We start from the raw sequence: 14,615 nt of genomic DNA, 5'->3' as shown, positions 1-14,615 counted from the left end.
ACCCACGCTGTGCGGGAAGAGGAGGAAGCGGAGGAGGCAGAGCTAGCGTCGCACCATAGGCTTTGAGTTTCATAGACGTAGGTTCTGGACCTTCTGGGGGCCGTGCCTGACAGTGCGGTAGGCAGAGCTAGGGGCGCCCTCGGCCGTGCCCCCAGATTAATCAGAAGCAGATTTCAGGCGTTACGAAAGTCTTTACGCGGGAAATGAGATGATAGCTGGAATTTGCTTCGAGGTCTGGGTTATTGATGACTCAAGTTTGAGCTTGTATTGGTAATCATTGGAGCTTGGTTATGGGTACCTGGGGGTTCATTATACTGTTTTCTCTACTTTCTTTATATTTTGAAATTTTCCACCATAAAAGTACCTGAAAGTAAAAATAGGAAGAGACGAGCCTGCAATTAATCTCCCCAAATGGATTCTGCCCTTAAAGGATCCATGGTCCTTTTCTTTGTCACACTCCCAGATAAAAATTAGAATGGTTGTAAGGACCTATTGTACAGCATTTGAAACTCTACTTAATGTTTTGTGACAGCTTGGATGGGAGGGGGGCGTTTGGGGAAGAATGGATATATGTGTATGTATGGCTGAGTTCCTTTGCTGCTCACCTGAAACCACCACAACATTGTTAATTGACTATACCCCCCAAATAAAAAAATAATAATAAAGCTAAAATTTCACTGAAAAAAAAATTAGAATGGTTGTTTTTTGAGGAACCATTTTCTGTCACCCAGAAAATATCTGTGGTGAACTCAGCTGCAGCGTCAGCATGCACTGTTGATGGAGCTCAGCCCAGCCAACTGTCCAGGTGGCTTCTGGGATTTAGGGGATTATCTGTGGATAAAGTATAATCCCAGGCTGTCTGCCCCCACCAGTCCCCAGCAGCTTTAGGCTTCCCATCCCAAGTCTTGGGGAACTGGACATACTCACCCATTCAGCAAGTATTTATTGAGGGGCAGTTCTGTGTCCCGGTAGCTGCAGAGACACTCTTAGAGAAACAGGCTTCTCCCCTCAGTCTCAGAACTAACCATTTTATTGTGAGCCTGAGAGAAGAGGGGACTGCCTGATGGAAAATGGGCTGCCTCCCCTAGGGAGGGGCTTGTTTGCTACAAAGGGGAATAACGTTTTTAGAAGGAAGCAGAAATTGAATTCTGAAATCAAATGCAATCACACCAGACACCAGCTAGCTGGTCATTGCCCCTGAGTCTCAGCTGCCTTCAGTCAAAGGGACTGTCCTCGCCTTGCCAGTGGAGTCTTAATGAAGGTGTGGAAGGTTTTCTTTCTCTTTGCGGTTATCCATGCCAGCCTTCCCTGCAGTCTGCCCCTCCTCTACTGTCACCAGAACTATTTACCTCCAGACATTTCAACCTACGACCACACATGTATGGAGCACCCACGTGGCCAGGCTCTGTACTGGTCGCTGGACACTAATGTGATCAGGACTGCTCCAACTGCCCCCAGCTCAGAGAAGAGGCTCGGCCCAGCCACAGACCTATAGTCAGTGTGACAGAGCACCCATGTGTATGAGGTGGGGTAGGATGGAGCTCTGGAGAAGGCCACCTAGAGCAGAAGAGAGCTGAGGTGAGCTTACAGGAATGAATCGAGGTGAGCCAGGCTGTGGGGAGAGAGTGGAAAGCGTTCCAGGCAGAGGTAACTGCTTGCTTAGTTGCTTAGTGCTTAGTGTTAGCCACTCAGTTGTGTCTGACTCTTTGCAACCCTGTGAACTGTAGCCCACCAGGCTCTTCTGTCCATGGGATTCTCCAGGCAAGAATCCTGGAGTGGGTAACCATTCCCTCCTCCAGGGAATCTTCCCGAAACCAGGAATCAAACCCAGGTCTCTCACATTGAAGGCACACTCTTTACCGTTGGAGCCACCAGGGAAGGTAAAGGAAAAAAAAAAACAAAACAATAAGAACCCAGCATGGTGTGTGCTGGCAGTATGTAAGAGACTAAGGCATTTCTGGTATTTATTAGAAGATTAAGCAGGTCAGGTGACAGAAGGACTTGTGTGTCGTGTAAGGCCTTTGATCTTAGCCTTTGGCTGGAACAGCCCCAGATGAGAATGTTACTCAGGGACCTGGTCAGGTGAGCATTTGGGGACCTCATTTAGGTCGTCCTGTGGAGGAAGGATGTTTTATTTGAGGGTGGGGGTGGGGTCCAGACTGGACTCAGGGAGACAGATAGGAGGCTTTTGTGGGTAATCCAGGCCTGAGCTGATAAGGCCCCAGCCGGAACTTGGCAGTGATAGCAGCAATTGAAGAGGCCACACAGATGGGAGAGACAGTTAGGAAGTAAATTGCCGGAAGGGCTGGGATGAGGGAGAGAGGGGTAGAAGGTGACTGAGTGAATGGTGACACCTTTAGATAGGGACCCTGTAGGAACAAGCCTGGGTATGTAGCAGGAGGAGTTGGGGGTGAAGTTTAGATTATTAATAAGTAGAAGTTGATTGTGGGCAACCCAAGGGAATAGTGGTAGGGTGACCTGGCAAGCAGTGCAGGAAGGTCATCTGTCAACAGATTTATCTGTCACTTCCCATGCCCAACAGTTCACCAAGTCCCGGGACCCTGCCTTTCAGATCTCCTTCCTCACCTGCACTTTCTAGTCCCATGGCCAGGGCCAGCTTCCTGAGCGTGTGACCTGTGTAGCTGCACAAGGCCGTACTTAGAAGGGCACAATGCTTGCTTTAATGCTTGCTGTCACTCTGTTGATATTCTTAATAATTTTTGGACAAGGAGCCCTGACTTTTCCTTTGGTACCGGGTCCTATGAGTTATGTAGCTGGTGCTGCCCATTTGTTGTTGTTCAGTCTCTACGTCGTGTCTGACTCTTTGCGACCCTGTGGACTGCAGCACGCCAGGCTTCCCTGTCCTTCACCATCTCCCGGAGTTTGTTCAAACTCATGTCCATTGAGTCAGTGATGCCATCCACAGTATTAGCTAAAGGGCCCCTTTAGCCCTGCCACTGGGCCCTACAGTAGCACCCTGTTTCCCAATCTTGAGGTTCTCCCCTTACTCTCTTGTCCTCTGCAATGTGATCTTTCAAAGCGTAGATCAGAGCACAGAGCCCACCTTCTCTGCTCAGAAACCTTCAGTGACACCTACGCACTGTCTGATAAAAATCTAGATTCCTTAGTGGAACACCAAGATCCATGTTCTAACCAACTGGTCATCACCCACCTCCAGCCTTGTTTCTTTCCTTCTGTCCCCCTTTCCCAGCTCCAGCCTCCAGTCACACAGAACTGCCTGTTTCCTAAACCTGCCCAGCATTTTGCTGCCTCCACTCTTTCCTATAGGACTTGAGTGCCTCCCTCTCTCCTTTGTTAGGAATCCTTCTCCACCTTCACACACCAGCTCCAGAGCTATGGTTTCACCTCCAAGAAGTGACCCCTTGATCCGCCAGCCTGTTTATCAGTTGCCCTCCTGGGGGTTCTCACGCTCTTGCAGTTTGCCCCTCCCCCAGCCCATCACAGGAGTGTTATCTGTCCTGCTGTTAGTCTGAAGGCTCCCAGGCCACACTCAGGACTTTTCCCACTATCAGTGACCCCATCATAACACCCAGCACATGGCAGGAGCTCACGCAGTTTTGGCGGAATGAAATCTGGTGCTTGCTGAGACTTAAAAGCAACAGGCTTCTTAGTAGGCATGCAGGGGAAAAAGTTGGCCACAACATAAATAAGGGCCTTACACCCTGGATCAGGAGACAAGACAGGAAGCTGTGGACCCACAGGTCCTAGGATCAGGAAGTAAAATTCGGAAGAGGAGGATGTCTGACCCCTCCCCACCCCCAGCCTCACCACTGCTTGGGAATGGGAGTAACTGGCGGGGCGGGGGGGGGGGGGGGGGGGGGGCGGAGTTTCAGGAAAAAAAGCAGAATTTACATTATCATGAGTATATGAGACAAGACCTTGCTCTATCTGTCATTCTCTCTCCGATGCCAGTTCTACTTTGAGCTGGGCAAGAAAATTTTTGTGTTTCTTGTCCCTCCTTTGACCCGTCATTTTAGCCCTCAGGCCCTGATTCATTATTGCGATCTGATGTTATTACCTGGTGGAGGGTCATAGTGCCCCTTTCTAAAAAGTGTAGGCCTGTTCCTTGGAAAAGTGCACACACAGTTTTCAGCTTCCAGTGTTAGGAAGTTTCACAGACCTGGGAACACCTATGTCTGCCCCTGCTGCCTTCCTTTGCCCATAAAGTGGGGCCAGGTGGCCTGTGGGAGTGGATCAGAGGGTACCCCAGAATGCCAGGGCAGGGGCCCAGAGTCATTCTGAAGACAACCCAAGGGTCCACTAGTAGCCCCAGCCCTCCAGTGGATGCATTTTGCCACCTCACTTCATTGACTTTTTTGTTTCTCATCATGAAAGTAGCACATGCTCATTATTGAAAATGTGGGAAAAGCAGAGATGTGAAAATGATGGTTTTTTTTCTTTAAGAGCACTACTTTCTCTGGTTTCTTCAAGACTGCTATTGGGTCTGGACCCAAGACTTGCTTCACACCATCTTGGCAAAAAGGAAAGAGCACTGGACTAGGAGTCAAAGAGCTGGATTTTTGTTCAGCCTCTGCTATGACCAGCTTTTGTTGTTTCTTTAATATTTGTAGAGCGCCTTCTGTGTGTGTAGGTGTTTTTTCTCCCCATGGCCCTCCCATCTCCCTCACCCCCAGGACCTTGGAGTGGAGTGAATACAAAGGTCACTTCAGGGTATAGGCACTTGTGTGTGACTGTTAAGAATCACTCACCCTTTGTTTCCTGTCATGGTTTCCTTTTCTATAAAGTAGGGGCATTGGCGTCTATCTGTACATGGTGAGTGACAATGACATAATGTACATAAAGCTATAGCATGATGTAAGCATAAGGTATTTGTATGGTTGTTGTTGCTAATAATAATAATATCCATCAGCAAAGCATTTACTCAGCCAAATCCCGATACACTGGTACACTGTTTCCTCCTCTGTAAAATGGGAATGAAAATAGGACTTAGCTCATAAGTTACTATCAGGATTCAGTGGGTTAAGTTACTTAGAATGGACGGCTACTTAGAATGCCTGGTGCATGTTAAGAACTCAGTAAACATTAACTAGTTGAACAGACTGTAATATTTGTTCCAGCCAAGAAAAGACTTTTTAATGGTGCAGGAAAAATAAGATGGGAATAGGCATGGCAGGGAGGAAGAGGGGTACTTGCTGTTTAATTCAGCTGGCAGTGAAAGAATTATTGGAAGCCCTTGAACTTGTTCTCCAGGCTTACTGAGTTCGAGGGGATATTTTAAGAGTAAAAATCTCCAGACCAACTTACAGTAAACTAGAAGTGACAAGAAGCCATTCAGTTAATAAGTGCTAAATTGGATGGTTTTGATATTGAGACCCTAAGAAACTTTGTAGAAGAGAGATCAATAAAGCCAGGAGCATTAGAGCAGGTGAGTCTGGGAGAGGGGTAAATAACTCTTCCAGTTCTAAGAGCAAGGACTTTGGAGTGTAACAGTTAAGCCCCTGGTCAGCTACTTACTGATTGTGTGACCTTGGGCAAGTTACTTCACTTCTCTAAGCCACAGTTCTCTCATCTGAAAAAAAAAAAAAGTGGATTGGGGGGAGATAATAATAGTACCTACCTCCGAGGGCTGATGAGAAGATTAAACGGAGTACCTATGAAAAGCTCTTCTCTGCGTGCCTGGAGCATGGTGAAGGCTCCGTGTGAACCAGTATTTTTCTTTATGAAAAGTCACGGGCAGCACGGAAGCACAGAATCTTGGCAGTATGGAATTGTAATTCTATTTTGAAATTTTCCAGAGAGGGAGCTTACTGCCTCATGAGGCATTTTTGAATAAGGCCAAAAAAGGAAACAAGCATATCCTGGGGTTTTTATGAGATGCCAGGTATGTTCTGAGCACGTCACTAAATCCTCGCAGCCACCCTATGATGAAGTACTATTGCCCCAATTTTACAGTTGGTCAAGGACAAAGAGAGAGGGCCAAGAACAAAGAGAGGGCTTTCCTGGTGGCTCAGACTGTAAAGCGTTTGCCTGCAATGCGGGAGACCAGGTTTGATCCCTGGGTTGGGAAGATCCCCTGGAGAAGGAAATGGCAACCCACTCCAGTACTCTTGCCTGGAAAATCCCATGAATGGAGGAGTGTGGTAGGCTACAGTCCATGGGGTCACAAAGAACCAGACATGACTGAGCGACTTTACTTTCTAAGGACAAAGAACTGAAGCCAACTTTTCCGTATCTCCTACTCTTTGCTTCCAGGTCTGGAGAAATATTGTGTAAATCTAGACTCTCTGAAATATTTGAAGATGGTTATCTTGTCCCTTCCCCACCTTATCTTTTCTAAGATAACAGTCCTTGTTCTTTACATAACTGTTTTCCAGATTCCTGGAAGACTTTTCATTTATTTGCCAGAACTCTTTACTTGTGATCCCTGAATGAAACAGGGGTGCAACAGAGAATGTTCATTTACTCAAAATCAAAGGTCCAACTGAAAAAGAGTACCCATTAACGTCCCTGGACATGGATAGAGAAAGGAAGAGATGGAAGAGTGCCAATACTTGAAAGCAAAGATGCGGGTCGTCCTCTCCATTGGGGAGCCACAGACTATTTCTGAAGGAATCAGTTCAGTTCAGTTCAGTCGCTCAGTCATGTCCGACTCTGCAACCCCATGGACTGCAGCACCCCAGGCGTCCCAGTCCATCATCAATTCCCGAAGCTTGCTCAAACTCATGTCCATCGAGTCGGTGATGCCATCCAACCATCAATTCCTCTGTCGTCCCATCTGAAGGAATGGGAGGGGGATTTTTCCTCCCCACTCCCAGCCTCCCCCTTGCAGTATTTCAAGTCTGGTCTAAATGAGTGGGGAGGGGGTGCATTCTTGAAACTACAGGAAGTGGGTCGGAGGTGAGAGGATGTTAGAAGGAGCAAGTTTGTGGTCTCTCCAGCTTTGCCATGAAGATTCTGGCTGGAAAGATAAATAACTGGTAAAACTTACTATTATTTTTTTTTAAATGGGGAGTGTTTACCCTTAGGTGAGCATCATAAATGCTCTATACTAAGACCCTGGGGGCAAGAAGATGGGAAAACTGTGGGGAGAAAACCACCTATAAGTGAAAAGCCCACAGCCTCTGGGTAGAGATCTCTGGCTGCTGGTTTCTCCCCCTTCCCTCTCAATGTGGTTCCTGAAGATGATTTCCAGACTCCAGTCTTTTACCACCTTCATGGACTTCACAATACCTGAGTATTGTGAACCTCCTCTATCATCCTGAAATCGACTTTACAGAGACTCATTAAAAGCAATAAGCAAAAAAAACCAGCCCACATTTTGTCTTAAATTATCGTCCCTGAGGTTTAATAACCTAATTCAATTTTTTTTGTAGTAGAAATTAAAATCTATGACAATTCAGATGGGAAACTCTCATCTGTATACCACCTAACAGTCTCCTCTCCTGCCACCAGGATGCCAACTTGTGCATGGAGAAACAGTGATTGGGTTCTGGAATAAAGGAGACTGGTGTCGAGCCCAGACTCTGGAAGTGGCCAGCAGTGTAGCCTTGTACAAATGGCTTAAACTCTTCCAAGCTACAGTTGCTTCTTGAGTAAAGTTGGGATAGTTAAGAAGTTGTAAAGCAGAAACAAAATAATAGAAGTGCAAGTACCTTGTAAAATGCTTGGGCTATTCCTTTTATCAGTAACTTCCTTGCTCCTGGGGAAGGTGGGGCCTGGTATCCTACCTCCTCTGGGCTAGAACTAGTGGAAAAACATTCCTAAAACATACAGACTTCAGAGCAAGAGCAGTGCCCAAGGTTCTACCAGCGCTCCGCACCTGACCTCCTGTGGGACTTTATGGGAGTCACTCCTAACCCCACCCCCACCCCATCCTGAACACACACACACCTTCTCTGCCCCAAAGCTCCATTTCCTGTTTAAAGTGGGAAGAGTTATGGCAGTGCTTCTCAAACTTGATTGTGCATAAGATCACCTGTTGTTCAGTCGCCTGGGAGCCTATTGAAATGCAAATTCTCCTCCTAGGACTGGAGATTCTTCATTTCCAACCAGCTCCCAGGTGATACTGATGCTGCCGGCCACAGCCCACACTTGGAATATCAAGGAGTTACTGTACTTAACTCCTAGAGGTTTTGAAAGGCTTAAATTAGACAATACACCCTAAACATTTAGCCCAGTGCTTCCTTCAGGGACTTATGCAATAGATGTCAATATTATAGTGATTGGTGTATATGGCGCGCGGGGTTGGGGGGGGAGGGTGTTGAGAGGTAACCCCAGATAGAGCAGGAAAAAAAATGAAAGTGAAAGTCGCTCAGTCGGGTCTGACTCTTTGCAACCCCGTGGACTGTAGCCCTCCAGGCTCCTCTGTCTATGGAATTCTCCAGGCAAGAATACTGGAGTGGGTAGTCATTCCCTTCTCCAGAGGATCTTTTTGACCCAGGGATCGAGCCCATGTCTCTGTCATCGCAGGCAGATTCTTTACCGTCTGAGCCAAAAGAGAAGCCCAGATAGAGCAGAGGATGATGAGAGTTCTTTTAACTGTGGGTTTGAAAAAAGGAAGCCCTAGTTTTATGACCTCTGCCATAGCTGTGTGAGGTGAGTTTGGCCAGATCTCTTGACGTTTCTGAGCCTCCAAATACCCCTCTGCAAAGGGAAGGGTGACTGAATTAGATGGTGTCTAAGAATTCTCTCAGCTTTAAGTCCAAACTTGAGGCCAATAATTTCTGCACACCCCCACCACTAAAGGACACATAATAGGCTTGACCTTGGCCGTAACCTTGAGCCACATGTGTCACAGGGATGGGTCTGCTCTGAGCCTGCCTTGATTGCAGGGAGGATGAATAACTGGAGAGCCCAGCTTGGCATTCCTTGAGCTCTGAGTGACATCACCCCCGGAAGCCTCTGTTCCTTGGGCCTCATGCAAGGTGTTGCCTGCTTGTCAGGGGGAACGGGGAGGGGGGCGATGATTTGCAGCCTGAACGGGAGCAGGCTTGCTGCGTGCTCAGAAAATGGATATAAAAGGAGGCATTTCAACATTCCATCCCACTGCTTCACTGCACTGGAGGCGAAGGTAATTCACGAGCAAGCTCCTTGCAAGCATATATCACACGCAGCAGACTCCAGCCCTTCTTCATATCCCTCCAGACTCCAGGCTGGAAACCAGGGGGCCAGAACCTACAAGAAACTTGCCCCTCAGTGGAAGAAATGGGCATCCAGCAACCTAGTTCCTAAACGAGAATAGAGATGCTTGAGTTCCAAGGCTGTAAGCAGCCTGCCAGTGCAACCCCTTTATTAACCCATGAGTCCACATTAAGCCCTCACCATGAGCAAACATTTATTGAGTACCTGCTAAGCATGTTCACCTGAATAACCAATTTAACCTCATTGCATCCCAGTGAAGAAAGCCTGATGCAGATAGGGGCATCCAGGTTCAGAGAGGTTAAGTGACTCGGTCCAGGGCCACACAGCAAGACATTCAACAAGTTTCACACCTTGGGCAGAGCCCAGGTTAACCTGACACCCTCCCTTCCTCTGTTATGAACCTGTATCAGAAGCCCCGACCTTCATGGTTACTCTTGATTATTGACATTTTCTTTTCTCGCCTTGATCGATGAGCCAGCTCTTAAGGACCCTGTAGCCATAGTGCCCAGCCTGACCCACAGCTGACCCTAGTAAGACATTTTTACTCAGTGAATACTTGAAATGGGAACTCAGGTCCTGGCACTTTAGGGCTCATTCTGAGGCTGAGAGGGGAAGGAAGAAGAGCCCAGGACTTTATTCCTGACCTCAGGGGCTTATTGTCTGGTTGTTATGGACCCAAATCCAAATCTTGAAAGGGAAAGAGGGTCCTTGAATCAGGCTAGGTTTGATTACAGATTCAAGGGGCTGGTATATCCAGAGGGCCAGCCATTAGGGTGGGTCAGGGAGAAGGGAGAAGTAAGAACTGAAACCATAGAGGATTTACACAGGCAGAGTTGAAAAGGCTCCGCCACTGCAGGAGGAACAAGAGAGGAGGAGGCAGGAATGGCAGGTGGAGGCAGCCAGGTGTCCTCTCCAGGGAGAAGGAGGCCATCCCAGTCGGGGGCAGGAAGACTTTGGGAACGATAAGGAGGTTAGGTCTAGGAAATAACGCCTGCTTTGTGCAATCAGGTCCTGTGCCTATAAAGTCTAAAAATGGTGATTACCCTTTGACCTAGTGATTCCACTTCTGGGAAATGATCTTAACTAAAATCTCCAAAACACGGGGGAGGTAAAGCTATATTCACAACAGTGTTCATCACAGAGCTATTTATACGAAGGTAAAAATGGAAGCAGCCAAAACATTTCTCATAAGAAAATAGTGAAGAAATCAAGAGGCTAGTGAAGAAATCGGCATATCCAACAGCCATTACATGGGATGTTTTCAAAGATTCTGAACATTCAAAATCAATTATGTTACAATGTTGAGGGAAATGGCCCGTTACAAATAATAACAGTGGCTGCGTTTATTGAGTGCTGTTTCCTAGGCACTCAAGCTTTCCATATTTGGCCTCATTTAATCAATACCACCACTCCAGGGGGGTGGAATGACTTTCATGGAACAGTTTCGCTGCATGAGGCTCTCTCAGGGAGAGGTGGAAGAGCTGGGATTGGAGCTGTGGTCACACTCGAGTGTGTGCTGACCACTGCCTGATGTAACATGACCGCTTCTAGCCAGGAAACCTGACAGCAATATATCAAATATTAACAATGGTTCTTTTTTGGGGGTGGGAGGTCTGGGGGGGGGGTGATTCCTCCCTACTTTTCTGTATTTTCCAAATTTTTCCTTATGTAGGTATGATATGCTTTTTGTATCTTTTCCATATTTTCAGTTACTCATTTTGCTTATCAGGGCTTCCCCAGAGGCTCAACGGTAAAAAATTCACCTGCAATGCAGGAGACTCTGGGTCGGGAAGATACCCTGGAATAGGAAATGGCAACCCACTCCAGTATTCTTGCTTGGGAAATCCCATGGACAGAGGAGTCTGGTGAGTTACAGTCCAGGGGGCTGCAAGAGTCAGACACGACTTGGCTACTAAGCAACAGTTCTGCTTATCATTTTGCAACGTTTTTTTTTTTTTTTTTCCATTTACCAGTAGATCTCAGTGATCTTAACATCTTTCAGATGTCCTTTATTCTTTTGTGGGGAGGGGAGGGGTCTTAGAACATTCCATGGTACAGATTTGGCATACTTTTTCTTATCTGTATTTCCTATTGAGGGCCATCCTAATCTAGACCCTTTTGGACAGAGGGTGGTTTGTTTGTTTTTAGCAGAAAAGAATAAACTAGGGGGGAAAGTACTTCTAGGTGGCTCTGGCAGATTGGAGTTGGAGGGATTTAATTAGGGGTTCCAGATTTGAGGACAATCCCTGTTGGTAAAAATGACTGGCTAGAGTGAGCAGTTCTATTTGAAGGATGAGTTTCTCTGCAGTCTTTGGTTTCCAGTAATAATATCCCGACACTTACCCTCGGGGCAGTTCTATCAGCTGACCCCCCTTGGCAGAAGTAGGGTTTTGTCTCTGGAGGAAGTTATAGATTAAGATCCCTCCTGCCTTGGATTCATATTGACATGCAGCTTCATTCTGTTTGGCTGTGGGCAAATCCTCTTCAGGAAGTCAGTTATTCCAATGCCTCTGGGCTACCAGGATGTAGGACTGACTCCACTCCATTCACTTCTACCAACTTCCCTGGAGGTCTTTTATAACAAATAGAGTTTGAAAAACCGGAACCTCAGCCAGTTCCTTACACCTGCTGTGTGGCCGGCAGCCAACTGCGTTAGGGCTCTGGGCTGTGTGCTTCATTTACATGAAATCAGGGCCCAGAGTTTCAATCAGCTCCAACCTTCTCTGGTGATTCTCTGAGGCCTTAGGGAGAAAAACACAGGGCTGACTCTGACTATCTGTGTGATCCTGGGTAAGTTAACAACTTCTCTGAGTATCAGTTTCTCATCTGTCAGGTGGGGGCAGTGAGACCTACATGATAGTGTTGTGCAGATTAAATGAACACTGTCATGAGTTTGGCATCTAGCACAGTGACTATGCCTGGAAGCTCAGCAATGAGTTATGGGCATAATAATCCTTAAGGATCCTAAGAAGGCAAGCCTTTTGGCTCCCTTTAGCCCAGCCTGCGTTGAGATTACCTAGGACTGTCCAGGAGAGCTTATCTTTGAGATCCTCTGATTCAGGGCTGGTGGTTTAATCGCTAACTTGTGTCCGACTCTTCTGTGATCCCACGGACTGTAGCCTGCCAGGCTCCCCTGTCCATGGGATTTCCGAGGCAAGAATACTGAAGGGGGTTGCCGTTTCCCTTTCCAGGGGAGCTTTCTGACCCAGGGATCGAACCCCACTCCCCTGCATTGCAATCAGATTCTTTACTGACTGAGCTACCAAGGAATGGAAGGGAAGCCTATTCATTTCCCAGTCAATGGGATGGTACCCTGAACTAACTAAGCTAAAAAGCAAGAACTAAACAAATAAGCTCCCACTTCTAAAGGCAGTTCCTAAAGCTGTAAGAGTCCAAATTCATCCAGCTGCTGTCTGGCCAGCATCCTGTGTATCTCCTACTATATCCATAGATTTGTCTTCATCACATCACTCCATCCTTAGCCCCTGCAGCCAGAACATCAACTAAAGCTTCTAAGAGTGGAGGCATCACTTAGTGAAGATCTGGTCCAAAACGTATTGTAATATTAGAGAGTGAAAAAATTAAGTGAAACAAAAGGTTTGGGACAACTATTGTAGGAAAAGAAAAAGCCCACGTACATACTGCTGGTATAAGAAGTTCCCTAGTATAAAAGCATTATCAGCTAACAGCAGCCTCTTTGAGGGGGTTGGGGGACACTCTTCTTGTTCACTTTTTTTTTTAATGTATTTAAAAAAATTGTTTTGACTGTGCTGCACTGCATGCTGGGTCTTAGTTCCCTGACCAGCAATCGAACCCATGCTCCCTGCCATGGAAGCATGTAGTCTTAACCACTTTATTGTTTGACTTTCTGAAAATGAACACATCTTTTGAGAAAGGCAGTTATTGCAGCAGTGAGGAATGAGGGATAGGTTGGAATCAGACCATCTGGTTTGCCTTCAAACTCAGATATGTGTCTGTGGATCAGACAGAAGCTCTTGCAGCACATATGTAAAGGTGAGACAAGAGCAGTAACACAGCCAACATCACAGGAGTGTTGAGAGGGTTAAACCAGGAGATGCACATGCTTAGCACCATGCCTGGCATTCAGCAAACACTCAGGGAAGGTCAGCTGTTATTATTACTTGTATAACCAAAAACAACACACATGTAAATGTTTATATATGTAAATGTAGGACAGGGGTATTCTGAGGCGGCCCCTTTCTTCCTATGATACACTCAGCCCCATAAAAAGTAATGTGAGAGAGGAAGAAAGAATAGGGAATGACTGCCTGTTAACCAGCCAGCTCTGAAAGCCCCCCTACCCCACGCAATGTTCTCTGTTCTCACAAGAGGAGCAGTTAAAGAAAACACTGGCATGGGAGAGGAGGTAACGTTTAATAGGAGTCCAGCAAAACGATTACAGGCCACCCCCAACACTGCCCCAGGGACGAGCTGGTGACAGGGCTGCAGAAGAGACACAGGTTTGTCCTGTCTCCTGAACTGGGAGCTTCTGGGGCAGGAAGGAAGTAGAGCTATCCAACTCATTTGCTCGTTCAGTGAGTATTTACTGAGGGCTGGTGGTATGCCAGCCAGTAGTTCTAAGCCCAGGGATAGAGCCTGTACAGAGAAGACCAAAGCAGAACAAAAGACCAAACAAACAAACAAAAGCTCATCATCAGAGCGCTCACACTGTAATGGAGATAGATAGACACGAAACAAAATGAGTAAGACCTGTAGCCTGTGGAGCCGCTGTAAATGCCATGGATAAAAATTGAACAAGGAAAGTGGTAGGGGTTCCTGGGAGAGTTACCCAGGAGGTAAACTATGGGGAGTGAGTGAGCTGGTGTTCTTGGGAGCTCAAGTCTCTGCAGATTTCTGAACCCCATCCTTATTCAGAGTCTCCTTGAGTCCCATCGGAGATCACAAACCAGGCATTTCTCTGATTGTATGTGGAAAGCCCTGGCTTGGGGAAAACTGAAGGCCAGGTCAGGCACTCTGACTCTATGATGCTCCCAGGAGAAAGCCATCCACGCGCTGCTTTGAAAGGCGAAAACCAGGGGAGTCTGGTCTGAGCATGATTCACACTGAAGCAGGCCTTGAGTGGCCTGAATGTCAGGGGTGAAGTGAGTGGGCGTGGCAAGGGTTGTTAAACTGTGGCGTTTGGATCCTACCACAGTCTCTGAGGTGGTCTGCTGGGGACCCCACCTGGAAAAACACAGGTGGGTGAATTATCTATGACCCAGACAGAAGTCTGGAATCTTAAAAATACTGAGATTCCCACCCAGTGAACCACCTACTTATTTTAATAATAATGACTGCATTTTATTGAGCACTCACTGTGTGCAGGGCTCTTTGCTGAGCAATTCAGATTTACTATCTTCCTTTAAGCCTCACAACAACTTGGTGAAGGAGGTAAAATTCCCATAAGGACACTGAAGCCCAGGCGCAGTGGTTAGTGGCAGAAATGGGGCAAAGACCTAGGCTTGCCTGAC

This window comes from Dama dama, chromosome 15, assembly GCF_033118175.1.
Source record: "Dama dama isolate Ldn47 chromosome 15, ASM3311817v1, whole genome shotgun sequence".
NCBI lineage: Eukaryota > Metazoa > Chordata > Mammalia > Artiodactyla > Cervidae > Dama > Dama dama.
Note: the sequence above shows the minus strand (reverse complement) of the source record.